General features: G+C 43.5%; 1 pseudogene; it reads right to left on the bottom strand.

The window, feature by feature from the left end:
* Positions 1-3271: 3271 nt before the first annotated feature.
* Positions 3272-4235, bottom strand: LOC120220786 (annotated as a pseudogene).
* Between the last annotated feature and the right edge of the window lie 14758 nt (positions 4236-18993).

The raw sequence follows: 18993 nt of genomic DNA, 5'->3' as shown, positions 1-18993 counted from the left end.
TTGGCATAACTCATCATAACTCATCAGACTTTGCTTGACCTCTTTTCCTTGCATATCCAAATCTTGGCATGCATCATCATGGATACCCTTCCTTCTCACTTGGGTTTCAAATTAACTAAACCAACTGTGAGGAGGCAAAAAATTTCCCTATCCTTCAAGATTCTTCTAGCTGGTCTAAGAACTGAATTGACATGAGACAGATCAACAGGGAAAAGAACAAAACAAAACAAAATGGAACAAAAACAAACAAAAAACACCAAAATTTAATTACATGCATACTGAAGCCAAATAATAAACTAAGGAAATGAGCAGGTAAGCATTTTTATACTTTTTAGACAAAGAAACAAATCCGTGAGGAACTGGGGCACCTGGGTGGCTCAGTGAATTAAGCATCCAACTTCAGCTGAGGTCATGATCTCTTGCTTCATGAGTTCAAGCCCTGCATCGGAAGTCTATGCTGACAGCTCAGAGCCTGGAGCTACTTCAGATTCTGTGTCTCCCTCTCTCTCTGCCCCTCTCCCCCCTCAAAATAAATAAAAATTAAAAAAATTTTTTTTAATTTGTAAGGAATCGACAGAACAAAGAAAATTTACATTCAAGAACTTCGTAAAGAGTTCTAAACAAAATTTGGGCTGGAGACTGGAATAGTATCAGGATTTATTTAGACCAATATTTATTTATTTAGACCAAATATTTATTTATTTATTGGCCCTGAATTGCCTGTCTCTGACAAAATAGATGTCCGTCTACCTCCCGGTGCAGGGAGGGCACTGGAAACCCATGGGAGATTTTATTTCCTGCTTTTTGGAGTCAAAGCAGGGAGGGGTCAGAGTGTTCTTACCCTGACTGTTTCTTAAGTAATGTTAATTCAGGGGCGCCTGGGTGGCTTAGTCGGTTAAGCGTCCGACTTTCGCTTAGGTCATGATCTCGCCGTTCGTGGGTTCGAGCCCCGCGTCGGCTCTGTGCTGACTGCCAGCTCAGAGCCTGGAGCCTGTTTCAGAGTCTGTGACTCCCTCTCTCTCTGACCCTCTCCTGCTCACGCTGTCTCTCTCTCTCTCTCTCCTAGAAATAAATAAAAATATTTTTTAAAAAAAGTAATGTTAATTCAAAATCATCACTATGTGGCATATTTTGGAGCAGGCTGCCCTGTGCTCCAACACTACCTCTTTCGGTTCCTAGTGATTTATTTCTTAGATGTGTTTGCCGTACCAAACAATAGTTAAGTAAGAATCGAATACACTGATAAGCAACCCACAGCCCGCAGGCTTCATGTAGCCCACCTGGTTTTGTGACACTGTCCATAATATAACTTCAAGAGGAAGAAGTGAGAATATTAGTACTGGCAAATGATATTGCCCCCCCCCCATATATACATATTTATAAAACATTATCCATGTTTTTTTCTTACCTTCAGGTCTCTGTACATTCTGTTCCCTCTATCTGAAACTCACAGCCTCCTCTTCTGGCAAATTCTCAATCATCCATCATCAGATCTCAGATTTCATGTCTCTCTAAATACAAATATCCAGTGGATGCACTTACTGTACAGCCTTTATCATGCTCTATCACACAGGCGCTATTTACTTGTCTTCATTGCTCAATGGAATGTAAACTTCAAAACAGTCAGGGTCATGTCTTCTATTTGTTTATTTTTTTTGCATAAAAGCTAGGTAAAATAAATATCTGTTGAAGATGTGTACAAAGATATTGACTATTTACCACAGCCCCGGTGATGACCAAGGAAATATGTCTTCAACACTGCTTAATGGCTAAGTGTAAGGTGCCCGATTCTCGAACATAAACAGTGCCACAGATTCTTTTGCTTTTGTTGCAAAAGCCAACAGCAATCCAACCGTATGAATATAAGCAAACCCATCCAACTACCTCCATCCCAAAATAAATGACCACTATAGGCTTCCTTGCCATCCAATGTATCTTGATAAGCCTTTAGTTAGAAAGACTGATAAAATTATGGGGGACTATTTAATGTGTGAACTTATCTAAATATTTGAATACATTGATCATGTTTCTTAAATGCTCAAAACTTGCAGTGGTCTCCTAATATCTACAGAATAAAAATCCATGTATCTGAGGCAGACATTCAAAGCTATTTACAATCTTGCTCCTTCCTACCTTCCCAGACATTTCTTCCCAACTAAACACACATTCTATGTTCTAGACAAATAAGTTAGTTTTTCTCCATACAAGGCCAATATGTGCAATCTTTTGTATTATAATGGTAATGACTGACCCGCAGAGAGTTTATTATATGCCAGACTCCCTTCTAAGTGGTTTACAAACTTTTTTTTAAGTTTATGTATTTATTTTGGGAGAGAAAGAAAGATCACAACCTGGGGCTCGATTCCACAGCCCTGGGATCATGACCTGAGCCGAAATCAAGAGTCAGATGTTTAACCCACTGAGCCACCCAGGTGACCCACTAAATGTTTTACATTACGTTACCTCACTTACTTCTTACCACAACACTGTTTGGTGGACATTATTATGATCCTCCTTTGAGACATGAGGAGCCTGAAACACCTTGCTTAAGGTCAAACAGTTAGCACACAGCAAAGCCTGGCCATGAGGTGACAAACATGTGTCTCTCACCTTCCAGCAGACTCGCCCAGGCCTGTTCACAGACAGCGGCACAATTCCAGGAGAGAGCGATGCCACAAAAGTCTCATTGAGGTCTAGGCTCAGAATTGGCGCAATATCCTACCCACAACAATCTATTAGGCAAACAAGTGATAATGCCAGCTCATATTCCAAAGAAGGAGGAATATTCAATTTTCAAGAAGAGAGCAGCAAAGCCACATGTGGATACGGGGAAGGAAAAGACTGGCAATCAGTTTGCCCGTACCCTACCACACACGCCCCAAACGACGTGCCAAGAAGGGTGAGAGAGTCTTCCAATGGCGACCATAAGCTCACAAGCAGGAAGAACAGATTCAGTGGGAACAAATCAGCAATCTGCAAAGACTTCTCTTTTCTTCTTTCAGATTTTTTTTATTTCTTCATACTTATTTATCAGGAGTGACTGAAAAACTGATAGTTGAGTCCCATCATCATGGCAATGGCTTTAGGAGAAAACTAGTTCAGATGAATATTCTTGCTTTCCATTTTCAACCAGTAAATAGCTGCCGTTGATAAATAGACAGTCTGTCTACAGGTAGACAATAATAGGTAGCCAACAGTCTGTCAGGCACGCTCAGGATGTGTTATATGCTACAGCATGCCTGTTGACAGGGGGAAAAAGCCAGAAAATAATTTAAGTGAACTTCTTGATTTTATCATACGAGACAAGCACCAAAGCACCACATTTGGGCCGTGTGTCGTAGGGTATGGGCAAACTGATTGCCAGTATTTCCTTCCCGGTATCCACAGTGGCCTCTGAGAACACTGCACTATGCACCCTTGACAAAAGCTTTGGCTCCTTCATCATGAGCTGTTTTCCCCCGGCAGTCAAGCGTGACTGGGTACATGATATCAATCCATTCCTTCTCGCCCTGACTGCATCATCATACGGCGACAAAGAGTATCACCCGGATAGAAAGTGAACCCAGCAACCGTTGTGGCGGATTGTGCAATCGTCCAGCTGATGAAGATGTGTGTATTCTAGGCATCTGGGTGCGTTCCTTTTCCAGTGTCGTGGATACTGAAGTAGGCAGCCCAGTAGGCGAGATTACCCTGCACAGACACACGAAAGCCTTTCTACAGGCCCTTAATCTCATCAGATGTGTAGATCTTAACCAGGCAGTCACCGAGGCCCCTGGATTCCCTTTCAGCTCCGGCTTTGCCCACATCAGCTGCTAGATGGGTATGGGCAACATCAAGAGGCTACACAAAGCACAAAGACTTGGCCCCAGCGGCACCACCTGACCTTGGATTTCCTGCAAAGAAGCACCGAAGCTGGGTTCTCTAGTCCACACCACCCAGGAAGATCTGCTTGTGCTCATCTTGAAAGACAAAGTTAAGAGCCTGAGTGGGGAAGTAACTGATGACATTGGCCAAGTCCACCAGAAGGACATGACTCCCTACTCCTTGGGGATATGAACCACATAGTCTATAATGTCCTGGTATTGCTGATCTGTGGGGATTTGCTTGCTGGCATGCTGCACCTTCAGCTGCAGCGTGACCCTCTCGATGGGCGCTACCAAAGTCTTGGAGGTGGCTGCAGCAGCCACCCCACCCGCCAGGAAGTCCTTGACGAAGGACACACCAGCATCGGTCATGTTGAAAGGAAGGACGAGGCCGGAGACTGCCGAGCAGTTGGTAAAGATTTCAATTGTCCCCTAATTCTACCCAAAATCACTACAGAGGTTTTTGGGGGAACTTGACAATTAGATTTTTAAATTTACACAGAAAAGAAATGGCTTTTTTAGATAAGAAAAGCCCAGACAATGCTAAAGAAGAACAAAATGGGGACACTTGTTTTTGCAGATGTCAGGACCAATGGACCAGAGCAGAGGCCAGAAACAAACTCGTGCATATACAGAAGCTCAATTATAAAGGAGCATGTATTACATACTGTGGGAAATTAAATGCTTTGTGAAAGGCAAAACCAAAAAAACTTTAGAAGGCAATATAGAATATTTTACAATATGGAAGAAAAGAAGGATTCCTTATGCAAGACCAAAAATCACCAAAGCAGTAGGCAAGGAAGACAACATTTTACCATACTAAAATTTGGGCCTTCTAGAAGTTCATCAAAAGACACCAAAAAGAGCATGACCCGGACAATCCAGTGTAGAAATGGAACAGTGGTAGGTCAATAAAATAGAGCAGCAAGGCAGAAATGACTCAAACTGATCACAAGCCACAAATGAAGAGAGAATATTTGCAATATAATCAATAAAAGGTTGTTATCCACAATTTATGAAGAACTCTTCTAATGGAAAAACCAAAGATACACCAGTTATTTCAGAAAACGGGAAATGCTAATGGCAAAAAAAATATGTAAAAGATGTCCAGTCTCATTCATAATTAAGACCAAAAAATTAAAATCAAAATCAGATGGCATTTTATGCCTCTTTGCTTTTGTGAATTTTAAAATATCTGACAACGTCAAGTGTCTTTATAATGAAGATGTTTAGCTACAGAAACACACACTGCCAGGGGGAGCACAATCCTTGTGGAGTTTGACAGTACCTAATAAAATGGCATGTGACATATTCTATACCCCACAATTTCTCTCCTGGATATATGTGCTATAGAAACTTTTACAGATAAGGAGATAGAGACAATATTCATGGAAATATTGTTCATAGGAGCAAAATCTGAAAAAAAAAACCCAAATATCTAATTATACTGAAATGGATACATAAAATACATATGTATTTTCATACTTTGGGATTCTATATATAGTAGTTAAAAGTGAATGGATCAGCTGGATGGAATCTCAAAAACCAAAGTTAACACCACCAACAAAAAGACAAATCAAGTCGTAGAAAAAAAGTAAGCTGCATGATTCCTGTTATAATAAAGTGTAGTGGGGCTCTTGGGTGGCTCTGTTGGTTGGGTGTCTGACTTCGGCGCAGGTCATGATCTGCACTCCGTGAGTTCAAGCCCCGTGTCGGGCTCTGTGCTTACAGCTCAGAGCTTGGAGCCTGCTTCAGATTCTGTCTCCCTCTCTCTCTGCCCCTCCCTCATTCACACTCTGTCTCTCTCTCAAAAATAAAATAAAAACATAAAAAAAAAATTTTAATACAGTGCAGCCAAAACTCAACAGTTTTTAGTTTGTTGAGTTTGAGTTTTGAGGATTCACTCATAGTCAGCAGCACTGTGTATTTTATTGCCAATTTGGCTAAGCCAGAAACTACAAATCCCAGAATTCCCTTCCCTATGTGTTTTGAGGTTAAACCTGACCAAAAGAAGAACTTAAATAAGATACTGGAGGCAGAAATGAAGCGGCAGCCCATTTTCTTGAAAGACATGTGCAGTCAAATGCAGTGATGGACAGATGCAAAGGCACCAGGTTCCTATGTACACTCACCTCCTCTCCACAGCTGCCAGCCCTTCTGTCCACTGCTGGCCCTTTGACCAACTTCAGGGAAATGGCAGGGGACTCTCAGAGGGACCACCACACAGAGGCCGTCACTTTCCATGGTCTCCGGCAGCTGTCTCTTTGCAGCCCTGCTTTGGGGCTTGGATTCTTAGCTTCTCCTTGAGACACTGGCTGGCCCATCCATACAGTGTTTCAGGAGAGGGGGTTAGTGGTTTTTCTCCATCTCTCTCACAGTCCCTTCCAGATCATCACTGAAACATAGAAGGTGTAATTCCTATAAGGAAACCTTTATCCCATGTCACTGTAAAGACAAGCAAGGGAGGGGCATTTGGGTGGCTCAGTCGGTTAAGCATCCGACTTCGGCTCAGGTCGGCCCTTTGGCCCTTGGGGCGCCTGGGTGGCTCAGTGAGTTAAGTGTCCGACTTTGGTTCAGGCCGTGGTCTCATGGTTCATGAGTTGGAGCCCTGCATCGGGCTCTGGCTGACAGCCTAGAGCCTGGAGCCTGCTTTCGATTCTGTGTCTCCCTGTCTCTCTGTCCCTCCCCTGCTCTCTCTCGCTCCCTCTCTCTCAAAAATTAAAAAAAACTTTTTTTAAAATTCTTTTCTCTTATTTAAGCCACTCTTATTCAGTTTTTTTTCCTGTTATTCACAGATGATCTAATGCTAACAGGTAAATGTGGGGTCTAAGAAGTCTAGAATTAGCCTAGCCAAACCCAGAGTTCTTCAACTTATTTTTATTTTTTTTTAAATGTTTTATTTATTTCTAGGAGAGAGACAGAGAGAGAGGCAGCGTGAGCAGGGGAGGGTCAGAGAGAGAGGGAGTCACAGACTGAAACAGGCTCCAGGCTCCGAGCTGGCAGTCAGCACAGAGCCCGACGCGGGGCTCGAACCCACGAACCGCGAGATCATGACCTAAGCGAAAGTCAGACGCTTAACCGACTAAGCCACCCAGGCGCCCCATTTTTTTAAAAATGTTTATTTATTTTGAGAGAGAGGGAGATAGAGAGTGAGTGGGGCGAGGGGCATAGAGAGGGAGAGAGACAGAGAATCCCAAGGAGCCTCCTTGGCTGTCAGCACCAAGCCTGAAGCAGGGCTTGAACTCAGGAACCGTGAGATCATGATCTGAGCCGAAACCAAGAGTCAGACATCTAACCGGCTGAGCCACTCACGTGCCCTAGAGTTCTTCAACTTTAGTGTACAGGCTGCTGCCTATGTCTGTGCACGCCTACAGAGGAGAGGAGCCTGCCGCCAGGCCGTTCGGTTTGCTTGTCCTTGGCTTCATTTAGCCCTGCTGTGAAGTCCTCCATGTATCTGACCAGGGTAGGAAGCTGAGAAAACACTTAGGAGAAGTGTGAAAACTAAACGATTGTATGACGAAGTTAGAAAACGATGCCACAACATGAAAGTACGTCTTTTTGTTATGTAAGTTCTAGTTAAGAGAAGCCTCCTTTCCCGAGGAGAAAATGGCCTATTTTGGAGGAGTGAAAGTCAATCAAAGAGAGGACAGTCCAGGAGGAGATAAAGTATTTCCTTTGCAAATGTACCAGTTTCCTGGGATGGCCTTTAAAAATTACCATAAGCTGATGGCTGAAAACAATGCGATGTATTCTTTCACGGTCTTGGAGGCCAGAAGCCTGAAACCGGGTGCCAGCAGGGTCCTGCTCCCTCTGTGAGGGGAACTCTTTCCTTGCTCTTCCAGATTCTGGTGGCTCCACATTCCTTGGCTTGTCACTACATAAGTCCAGTTTCTGCCTCTGTCTTCACACAGCCTTGTCTACCTCTCTGTGTCTTCCTCTGTGGACACTTATCATTGGATTTAGGGCCCACCCAGATAAGTCAGGATGATCTCATCTCAATACCCTTAACATAATTACAACTGCAAAGTCCTTTTTTTTTTTTTAAAGTTTATTTATTTATTTTGAGAGAGAGAGAGAAAGCAAGAGAGGGGCAGAGAGAGAGAGAGAGAGAGAGGATCTCAAGCAGGCTCCATGCCCATTGTGGAGCCCAACTTGGGGCTCACTCTTACAACCCTCAGATCATGACCTGAGCTAAAACCAAGAGTCTGATGCTTACGCGTCTAAGCCACCCAGGTTCCCCACAAAGTCCTTTTATCAAATAGGGTCATGGCTACTGGTTAAAGGGGGTTGAGTACGGACATCTATTTTGGGGGCCACCATTCACTCCACCACAGCAAGCACAACTGAAGGATGCAGGGATGAATAAACTAACTAGCTCCTTGGCTCCCTATGGTGTCTGCTGTTTTCTTCTGCTTACGTCCGGGGCCACGTTTCCTGTCACTGCTGGTGCCCAAAGTGATGACTCTACCTCTCGTGGCCACCAGGGCAGGGGAGTCAGCAAGGACAGCAGAGACAGAAAGGTTACAACTTTCAGAAAGTGGGGTCCTTAACGGCTACACCCAGGATGCTCTCTGTGGGCCACCACTGCAGCCACAGTGCCTCTTCTCACCGAAGGTGTCACACCTGGTGACCTAACATCTTCTCTAATGGCTGAAGGAGGGGTGAGCTTTGGGCCTCATCATTGCAAGGAGAAAGGGAGGACTGAGTAGGAGATTAATCAGAGTGACAAAAACTATGCCGTGTTCAAAACCATGCCCCCATACCCTCCTTGGAACAAACACGTATACCTCAGTCTTTCCCCCAAAGGAAAAGTTCCTACCAGGAGAGTCTTGGTACTTTGTGTAAATAAATTCTTGTTGGATTCATCTCTGTTCTCCAGACACCCCTGGAGTCTAGGCTGCATCCTTTATTACTTATTCCTAGCATTCCATAGTTTTGTTTTTTATTTTCACTAGGGTTAGAGGCATAAAGACTCAGGAAGCAGAGATACAGGAGCCACAACAATTTGTTTATGAGCAGGACACCCTCGACTTTCTGTTCTCTCTCTTCTTCTGTGTCCACGGCGGACCCTTGCAGTCACAGTGACGCCCATCCTCATGAAGAGTGGGGCCAGTTGAGAAGCCTGTCATACTTCCTCCTGTGCCCAATCTGCTTGCTTTGCTTCCTGCTTTCCTGTCGAGGATTGCAGAACATTTCAGGTCTCTCTCTCAATCAGAAGTCATCTTTTTGACGTCCCTGTCACATCAACGGGACTCCGATTTCTAGACCCAAGGGCTGTGTAGGAGGCTTTCAAGTTGTTGCTTTCTTACACCACTAACTTCTGAGGAAAAGAAAAAACAACAACAAAAAAATAACCAACCTGGTTACTGGAGAAAGACAAACATAATTGAATCCCAGGTATCTTCCCTGAGGCTACAAGCTTTCTTTCCGTAGAGAAACCTATGACTTCCGATGACCACTGGGGGTCCCCAGCAGGCTTTTCCAATGCGCCCGAGGCACCACACTCCTCAGTCACCCTCCCGTTCCTTCCCACGGACGCCAGGGGCAAAAACAACATTAGACTGTGACATCAGCCAGCTGGAGCCTTGCTGTGGTTGTGCCCATAGGTATAGCTGAGCTTCTGAGGAGTGGGACCTCTGCTTTCCCTGCCAGCCCAGCTTTCAGCTTCAATTATTGCCCTAATGTTATTTTAATGTGTGTTGGGGCCCTGGTGGGTAGAGTGGGCGGGTGGGGGAACAGCATTTAATTTCCTTTGGAGTTTGGAATGTGCCTGACACTTCTGGAGTAGTCGGGTGAATGAGAGAATCTATAATCCTGGAAGCAGCAAGCACCTTTGGGGGACCTTTTCCTTTTTTTGGCAAACTTCATGACAAAGGTAAATTTGGGGAGAATTAAAAAGGAAATGAAAGTTTATTAAATGGCATAGTTAACCCCCTCTTTACATCCATTGTATTATTTAATCTTCAAAGTACCCTCATGAGGTTGGGGTTATTGTTCTAAATGTGCAGGTTATGAAGGAGACATTCAGGGCGATTAAGCAACTTGTCTACTGTTATCCTGCTAAGCAGTGGCCTGGTTGAGTCCACAGTCCTAGTCAATCTGGATGCACAGGGTGCTACACTATTTGTCCCATATCCCTCAGACCTCTGACTTATCTGTGAGGGCTCTTGCAAAGGAATCTTTTCTTTAAAAAAATTTTTTTAAACGTTTTATTTATTTCTGAGAGAGAGAGAAAGAGAGAGAGACAGCGTGAGCAGGAGAGGGTCTGAGAGAGAGGGAGACACAGAATCTGAAGCAGGCTCCAGGCTCTGAGCTGTCAGCACAGAGCCCGATGCAGGGCTCGAACCCACGGACTGTGAGACCATGACCTGAGCCGAAGTCGGACACTTAACCGACTGAGCCACCCAGGTGCCCCCAAAGGAGTCTTTTCAAAGTATATAACCAGATCTATTTCTATAAAGGTGAAGCAATACTTCTGTGAATAGAAAATTAAAGTCTAAGTGTAATCAACCAAATGCATATTAAGCCACTTTTATCCACCAGGCACTGTATCTACTAGAGATTCAGGTGAGGGACACAGGTACTTCATTCCAGATAAGAAAAAATGAACTCCTGGGGTGCCTGGCTGGCTCAGTCGGTAGAGAATTTGGCTCTTGATCCCAGGGTTGTGATTTCAAGTCTCATGTTGGGCACAGAGCTTACTTAAAAAAAAAAAAAAAAGAAAGAAAGAAACTGGGGTGCCTGAGTGGCTCAGTCGGTTAAGCATCTGACTCTTGATTTCTGGCCAGGTCATGATCTCGTCCTGAGATTGAACTCTGTGTTGGACTCCATGCTGGGCATGGAGCCTGCTTGACATTCTTTTTCCCTCTCCTGTTCCTCCCCCACTCACTTGTTCACTGTCTTTCTCTTAAAACAAACAAACAAACAATTCTTTATTAAAAAAATGAGAAGTATTTTGGGGAAAAAGGTTTATCTTGACCAGAATGACCTAGATTGGCTGTGTGTACATCAAGTCAATAAAAGGAAGAGCACAATTGTCTGATGAACTGCTGCAGAACAGGAACTCATGATTTTTTACCACAGCACCAGGCAAGGGGTGGCTTGACAAAGAAGAACGCACGAGGCTTAAAGTATGGAGAAAAGTGCCTGTCGATACTCTGGAAATTCAGAAACAGGGAAAAAAATATAAGGGTCTACTTTAATCAGCTCAGTTACAAGGTCCTGACCAGTGCTTGGCGCAGACTAAGTTCTCCTTAAATGTTGACCCAGAGTTAAATGATATTTTTAAAAATGTTGGTGCACCTGCAGTGTGTATCCCACACTGCCTTTGGCTGAAGTCATGTTTGTGTGGACTCAATTCAATCTGCCCTACAAATGAGAGCTTAAAATAAGAAACCAAATCTAAATGCTTTATGCACCATATTCTCCCATTCTTACTTTCCTTCCGTGTTGTTAACAGAGTAAGGCATCCGCTATTAGCCCCCCAGTGCTTACATACTTACAGGAAATACACCTCAGAGCCCAGAGCTACACCTACCGCATGACCCAGTTTTATTATATAGAGATCCCAGAGGTTCCTCAAGGTGAAATGACTCTGAAGTCCCTCAGATGAGGCATCTTAAATGATCTACATCTTCTGGAATTTGAGGGAGCTAAACTGGAATATGAAGGGCAAATAACCAAAATATACATTATGTAATTTTTAGTTACTTGTCCATGATTGAAAGCTTAACCATGGTCATCTTCAGAAAAGGTGATAATGATGAAATTTATTTGTGCTTATGTTACTATCTCCCAACCGAAAGTCTTTAAAATTAACTCTCAATAGTGCCTATAAAATAGATAATCCAGTAGGGCTCTTTGTAAAAACATTAATGCCTCCTTTGCAAGGCAAACCAAATATAGGAAGGAAAGAAAAGATCCAAAAAGATAATTCAAAGACAGGGTCTTAATTTTATCTGTGCTCATGGGTGGTGGTAAGAGGGGACAGCATTTGATAAAGAAGATACTTGGAAATTCAGAATCTTAAAAATAACAATGTCAGTCTTTTCTCCTCACTTTTTATTTTTTTAAAGCTTACTTACTTATTTTGAGAGACTGAGAGAGAGAGAGACAGTGTAAGTGGGGAAGGGCAGCAAGAGGGAGAGAGAGAATCCCAAGCAGGCTCCCACCAGCAACACCGAGCCCAATGCAGAGCTCAAACTCATGAACCTCGAGATGATGACCGGAGCTGAAATCAAGAGTTGGAATTGGACATTTAACCAATTGAGCCACCCAGGCGCCCCTCCTCACTTTTTAAGTCGTAAAAGGAGGACAGTAATAATAACATTTACCATTTATGGAATGTTTACTATATGCCAAGCACTAACCTAGACCTGAACTGTAAAACAACAATTTCTCTGAATTCTTAGGAGCTAGATGACATAATTCCCACGTGTATGAGTAACAAAGCTAGAGAAGTTAGTGCCTTTGCCTATGATCCCACATCTAGTGAATTTTGCTGGTTCCTTGAGCTGCTGGGAAGATTTGGTAACACAGGCTGGTCCCACTGCGTTGGGCTCAGTGGGATACATGGTTATATGTTCAATAGTGGTGACCTTGGCCTAGTGTTAACACAAATAATAGCTACAGTTTATTGAAAGTCGACTGTGAACTAGTCTTTTCACATACATCACCTCTGAATTTTTACCAAAATACCTGCTAGAAAGGTTGTATCTTTTCCTTTTCACAGAAGAGGAAACTGAGGCTCACATGGCTAGAAAGTGATGGAACCAGGAGTCAAACCTAGGGCTGTCTGGTCCTGAAGCCTGTGTTCTTTCCACCTTCTAGGCCCCAGTTGCTTGGGAGGATAATCCCACACACCGGACGTGCTTGCACAGGATACATTCCCCCTGGTGGATGAGAGAGGTACACACACAATCCAGGCCCTTGTGTGAGTCAGCCCTTTCTGGTTTCAAGAGAGCCACCCATCCTCACTCCTTTCTTTCTCTGTCATCTCCTGATCCTTAGCCAGAGACCCAAAATATGCATCTTCTATTTGTGACTCACTGTTTTTCTGTTTTGCTTATTATTAATAAAAATAGCCAACAAAACAAACAGTAAGACAACCCACAAAACATGAATGGACAGCACATACCCACAGTGTCTCCTTTTTTTGTTCAGTTTTGTTTTCTTTCCCATTTTAGACACTCAGGGTGGTTAACAAAATCTACCAGAATATATCTTATTTGTTTTTAGGATCTGTCAGAAAATTGTTATGCCGTTTCGGATCGTGAGTCTTCTTTTTAGCCCACACCCTTGTTTGGCATGGGGTGAGCCTAGGAATAAGAGAATAAACAGTTGCTTGTATAACATTTCCATAGGGAGTAAGTTATTATATGACGTCTAAATGGAAAAACTGTCTCTCTTTCTCTCTCCCTTAAAAAAATTTTTTTTAATGTTTATTTATTTTTGAGAGAGAGAGAGAGAGAGAGCATGCACCCACAAGTAGGGGAGGGGCAGAGGGGCAGGGGAGACAGACTCTGAAGCAGGCTTCAGGCCCTGAGCTGTCAGTGCAGAGCCCACTGTGGGGCTTGAAACTATGAGATCATGACCTGGGCCGCAGTCGGATGCTCAACGAACTGAACCACACAGGTGCCCCAAAAAACTCTCTTTCTTAATCCAAAATGACTGAGAATGCAAGAGATCTCCTCTCAGCCCTGGAGCCCTGAGCCGGCCTTCTTTCATGGGTTTTAGCACCTTGGTGTTTTCCTTAACATTATGAGTTTGTTTAGTGTTTTTCTCTTCTATTATGTGGTAAGCTTTATGAGATTGGGGACCAAGTTTCCTTACTGTTTTAATCTTATTTTTATCAGTACTTGATTTTCAGTCAACGGTAGGGGGAAAATATTAAGAACATAAATAGATAAGAGTTCAAGTACCTGACAAGGAATTTGGACTTCATAGTCCAGTGGTTCTCCTCTTTTTTTCCCCTACACCAGGTTATAAAGGATGTGAAACACTCCTACCAGTAATTATCAGTCTCTTTTTAAGTGCATGTAGGGCGGTGGGGGGTGGGCAGGCAGAGAATAGCCGTGTAGATAGAATCTCCAAAGAGAGGCATCTTTTTGAAAAAACCCCTTAGCTGATTGTCTTAGCCATCTTCCTGGGTCCCACCAGGAGCTGTGAAAACAGTGAAGAGTCAAAAACTTTCTGAATGGCAGTGTGGACAGTTGAAGGTTTTTTTCCATGACATTATTCACGTGTACTGGGTCGGGGATGGGCATGAAATCAGAGATGGAAGGAAATTAGGGTCTATCTGTCTTTTTTTTTTTTAATTTTAAAAGTTTTATTTATTTCTGAGAGAGAGAAAGAGAAAGACAGTGTGAGCAGGGAAGGGTCAGAGAGAGAGGGAGACACAGAATCCGAAGACAGGCTCCAAGCTCTGAGCTAGCTGTCAGCACATAGCCCGACACGGGGCTCGAACCCACGAACCGTGAGATCATGACCTGAGCCAAAGTCGGACGCTTAACCGACTGAGCCACCCAGGGGCCCCAGGGTCTATTTGTCTTAATGCTATAAAAATCTGGGCTCTCTTGTGGATACAAGCTGAAGAGAAATGATGAATGCGAGAAATACGTTGAAGGAAGAATTGATAGGAGGAACGAAGGAAAAGTTATCACCACATTTAGAGAATTTGAACTTCACTGATGGAGGAAGAGTAATTCTGTTAACAGAATTAAGGTAGTAAAATGATAAAGCCCCTTTAGAGCAAATCAATGAAGAAGTTTCTCTTGCTGCCTAAGTTTGCATCAGTGAGAAGGAGCTATTCCTCCTTATAAATATTTAGTTCTGGGGCGTGTTTAGTTTGCTGGGACCCATAATTTGATGGTACTACAGCCTGTCTTTACACGTGTTCCTTTGCCTCTGAACTAAGAGCCTTTCTTTTATTTTCCATGTCATCTCTCTTTGTTGATATTCACATGTGAAAGCTTTTACCTGAGAGATGTAGGTGTGAGTGATGACAGTTTGAACCGGTGGAATTAGTCAAATTCTCTTAAGTTCAGATTCATGTCTATAGATCAGTTTTTATAACCCAGGCCACAGTCCGTTCTTCTACGGGAAAAACATCCCATGTTTTAACGTGGTTGATACTCTCCAAAGATAGCAGACAGCGCATCCTTCCCATTATGTACGCATATGCCACTCTTTCCGTCAAGGGGTGGAATCTGTTTCCTTTTCCCTGCACCTGACTGGCTGTGCTGTGGGCTTCCACTAACAGGTTTAATGGCACAAGTGGAGCTGTGCCAATTCTGGGCCACAGCCAGGCAGCTTCTGTTTTTGCTATTTTGGAACCCAGCTGTCATGCTGTAATGAACTCTAGGCCATCCCGCCTCAGGGGAAGGTGATGGGAGAGGCCATTGATGATCCAAAACCATATAGAAAGAAAAGGCCTATGAAGGAGACTCACAACGTCCTGGTAAGAGCCCCCTCCACAACCCTAGATACAAAGGTGAGGGCTTCTCAGACTTTCCATCCCAGCCCCTCCACCTACTGAATGTAGCTTCACGAGGGACTCCAATCTACGCGCTATGGAGCACAATATGCCTAAAACATTGACAAAATTGGGAGCAAGAATAAATCATTATTTAAGCCTCTAAGAATTAGGGTGGTTTGTTATACAGCAATTAAAAACTTATATGCATACATACTTAAAATTCCTTTTTATCATGTGATCATTAATAGATAAAAAGAAATATAGGTCACAGTGTGTAAGAGAAATAAGATTTCTCTTCTATACTCCTAGGGTTTGGTTGGGAATGACATAAGATGGATTGACAGGAGAAAAGTTACAAATTTTATTTACTAAACTTTTACATGTGCCTGGAGACCCCACAGGAAAATGAAGCCCTGAAGAAGTGGCCTATGTACTTATACATGAGGTTGAGCAAAGAGCAGCAACTGTGGAAAAATAACTAAAATATATGAGGAGGTTAAAGGAGGTAAAAGTTATTTTAGTTCATTTGTACCAATTTCTCTTGGCCTCCATTCCTTGTTTCTGGTTACATCCTTAGGGAGGGCATCTTTCACACAGGCATTTCATCTCCCACCTTCAGGGAGAAAAAGGAAAGCCAGAATGCTTTTCTTAAATCTGCTACTTTGCAAGTGTCTTTATCTCAAAATAATCAATATGCCAAAGCAGCATATTTTGGGACTGTGTACTCCTCAGATGCGTGATAAGAGCACGTACATGAACCCACCACATAAAAACTAGAATACTTCTGGGGCACCTGGGTGTCTATGCTGATAGCTCCGAGCCTGGAGCCTGCTTCAGGTTCTGTGTCTCCCTCTCTCTCTCTGCCCCTCCCCCGCTGGTGCTCTGTCTCTCTCTTTCTGTCTCTCGAATATAATAAACATTAAAAAAATTAAAAACAGAAACAAAAACACAAGAACACTTCCAAAATTATTGACACTAAATCTGTGACCCTGTCAGAGGTAATCACTATCTTTAATTCTGTATCAATTATCTCCTTGCTTTAAAAAAATACTGTATAATCATTTTTCTGTTACCACATAACATAACAATTTAGTGAGACAAACATCTCTGGAGAAAGCTGTGTTCTGAGCTCTAGCTCTCTGTGAACCTCCTAAAGGGAAGATTATAGCTCCTTAACTTCACCACCAGAGAAGGAGACTTAATTTTTTATTTCATTTTAGTTATCTAGGTTTTACATCTTTTGCTTTCATAGTGTTAACATTTTATCTAAAATTTTTTTAAATTTTTATTTTTTTGGGAGAGAGAGACAGAGAGAGTACAAAGGAGGGGAAGAGAGAGAGGGAGAGAGAGAGAATCTGAAGCAGGATCCATGCCCAGCACAGAGCTCACACGGGGACGACCTGAGCTGAAATCAAGAGTTGGACGTTTCACTGACAGAGCCACTGAGGTCCGCATCACTGAACCCATCTTGAAGGGGAGGAAGGAGACAAAAGTAAAACTGCATTTTTTAAAAAAATTTTTAAATGTTTTTTAAAATTTGTTTCTGAGACAGACTGAGACAGCATGAGCAGGGGAGGGTCAGAGAGAAAGGGAGACACAGAATCGGAAGCAGGCCCCAGGCTCTGAGCTGTCAGCACAGAGCCCCACGCAGGGCTCGAACCCACGTACAGCAAGATCATGACCTGAGCCGAAGTCAGACGCTTAACCGACTGAGCCACCCAGGCACTCCCATTATTATTATTATTATTATTATTATTATTTAACATCCCTCATGTTGTGCTTCTTCAAAATACTGGAGACAGGCATTTAGTAAAGACTGGTTTATTTCTTTACTTTTAGAATTGCTGTTTTTCAGAGTGTGGGCTGCTGTAAAACCAACTGGGCTTGTGCTCCAGAGCTGATGAGGTAGACCTTACCTGGTGGTGCGTTTTTTTTGTTTTTTTTTTTAATTATTTTTTAATGTTTTATTTATTTCTAGGAGAGAGAGAGACAGCGTGAGCAGGGGAGGGTCAGAGAGAGAGAGGGAGTGACAGACTGAAACAGGCTCCAGGCTCTGAGCTGGCAGTCAGCACAGAGCCCGACGCGGGGCTCGAACCCACAAACCGCGAGATCATGACCTAAGTGAAAGTCGGACGCTTAACCGACTAAGCCACCCAGGCGCCCCCTGGTGGTGCGTTTTTAATGAACGCCCTAGGTGACACTTAGGGACACTAACATGGAAGATGGCTGACTTAGTGTTCCCCAGGTTCCCAAAATCAGCCCTGTGGCTGCTACTCCTGTCTCACTCTGCTGTTCCCTTGTCATCCTAAAACTGATGACATCAGAAACCAGGAGAGAGGGCAAGACTGCAGTAAGAGGAAGAGGGGGTACAGTCTCTGCTATTGTGGAGTAAGACCATCACCCCATCTTGCTCCTCTCTTCCATTCTGTTGCTTTGTGGACACATTATCCCACCTTTCTGCCCCAACCCATGTGAGGTCTTTATCTACTAGCTCTCTGGTGTTTTGTTTTATTTTTTAAGTTTATTTATTTACTTTGAGAGAGAGAAAGAGAAAGAGAGGGCAAACAGAGGAAGGGCAGAGACAGAGGGAGAAAGAGAAACCCAAGTAGGCTCCACAGTGTCAGCACAGAGCCTAACGTCGGACTCGAACTCACTAACCCATGAGATCATGACCTGAGCCGAAACCAAGAATCGGACACTTAACTATCAGAGCCGCCCAGGCGTCCCAATCCTCTCGTGGTTTTAATGCCGAATAGGGGAGCATAGCTTGAAGAGGCAGTGGTCCCATTCTTCCTGCCTCAGTTTTGCAGGACAGTGAGAGAGTGTTGGAGGGCAGCTCACTCTGCCAGGGCTGTGGCCGGGGGGTGAAGATGTGGTTTTGAGTGTTTGTTGAGACATTGAATGACTTTTATTATAAAAATGAATTGAGAGGTGCCTGGGTGGCTCAGTCGGTTAAGCATCCAACCTCAGCTCAGGTCATGACCTCACAGTTCGTGGGTTGGAGCCCCGCATCGGGCCCTGTGCTGACAGCTCAGAGCCTGGAACCGGCTTCGGAGTCTGTGTCTCATTCTCTTGTGCTCAGTCTCTCTCTCTCTCTCTCAAAAATAAATAAATGTAAAAAAATTTTTTTTAACCCAATTTGAATGTTTTTAGTTATCGCAGACTTTAAACCAAGCCTTTGGGCTTTTATGAGTAAAAGACAAACACTGATAATGTTTTTTAGTGGAAAATCCATCAGAATTTGACTTATTAATTTGGATTTCAACCCATTTATAAGCTGAGGACGCTTATATTGCCATGTGTCAAAGCTGGGATGTGATGAGGTGAATTCTTTAATGTTTACTTATTTTTGAGAGAGAGAGAGAGAGAGACCGAGTGTGTGGGGGGGAGGTGCCGAGAAAGACAGAGACACAGAATCTGAAACAGGCTCCAGGCTCTGAGCTGTCAGCACAAAGCCCAATGCAGGGCTTGAACCCACAAGCCTTGAAATCATGACCTGAGCCAAAGGTGGAAGCTATACCGACTGAGCCACCCAGGTGCCCTGATGAGGTGAACTCTTTAACTCAGAGACTTCCTTGAGCTGTAGTAAGCATCTTTCTGAACAAAAGAAGCTTCCTGACATCTCAGTAACACCTGCGGATTCCACAGTCTCTG

Source organism: Hyaena hyaena, unplaced genomic scaffold (genome assembly GCF_003009895.1).
Source record: "Hyaena hyaena isolate Hyena2069 unplaced genomic scaffold, ASM300989v1 scaffold_722, whole genome shotgun sequence".
Lineage (NCBI taxonomy): Eukaryota > Metazoa > Chordata > Mammalia > Carnivora > Hyaenidae > Hyaena > Hyaena hyaena.
The sequence above is the reverse complement of the archived record's forward strand: the minus strand, read 5'-3'. Positions and strand labels throughout refer to the sequence as shown.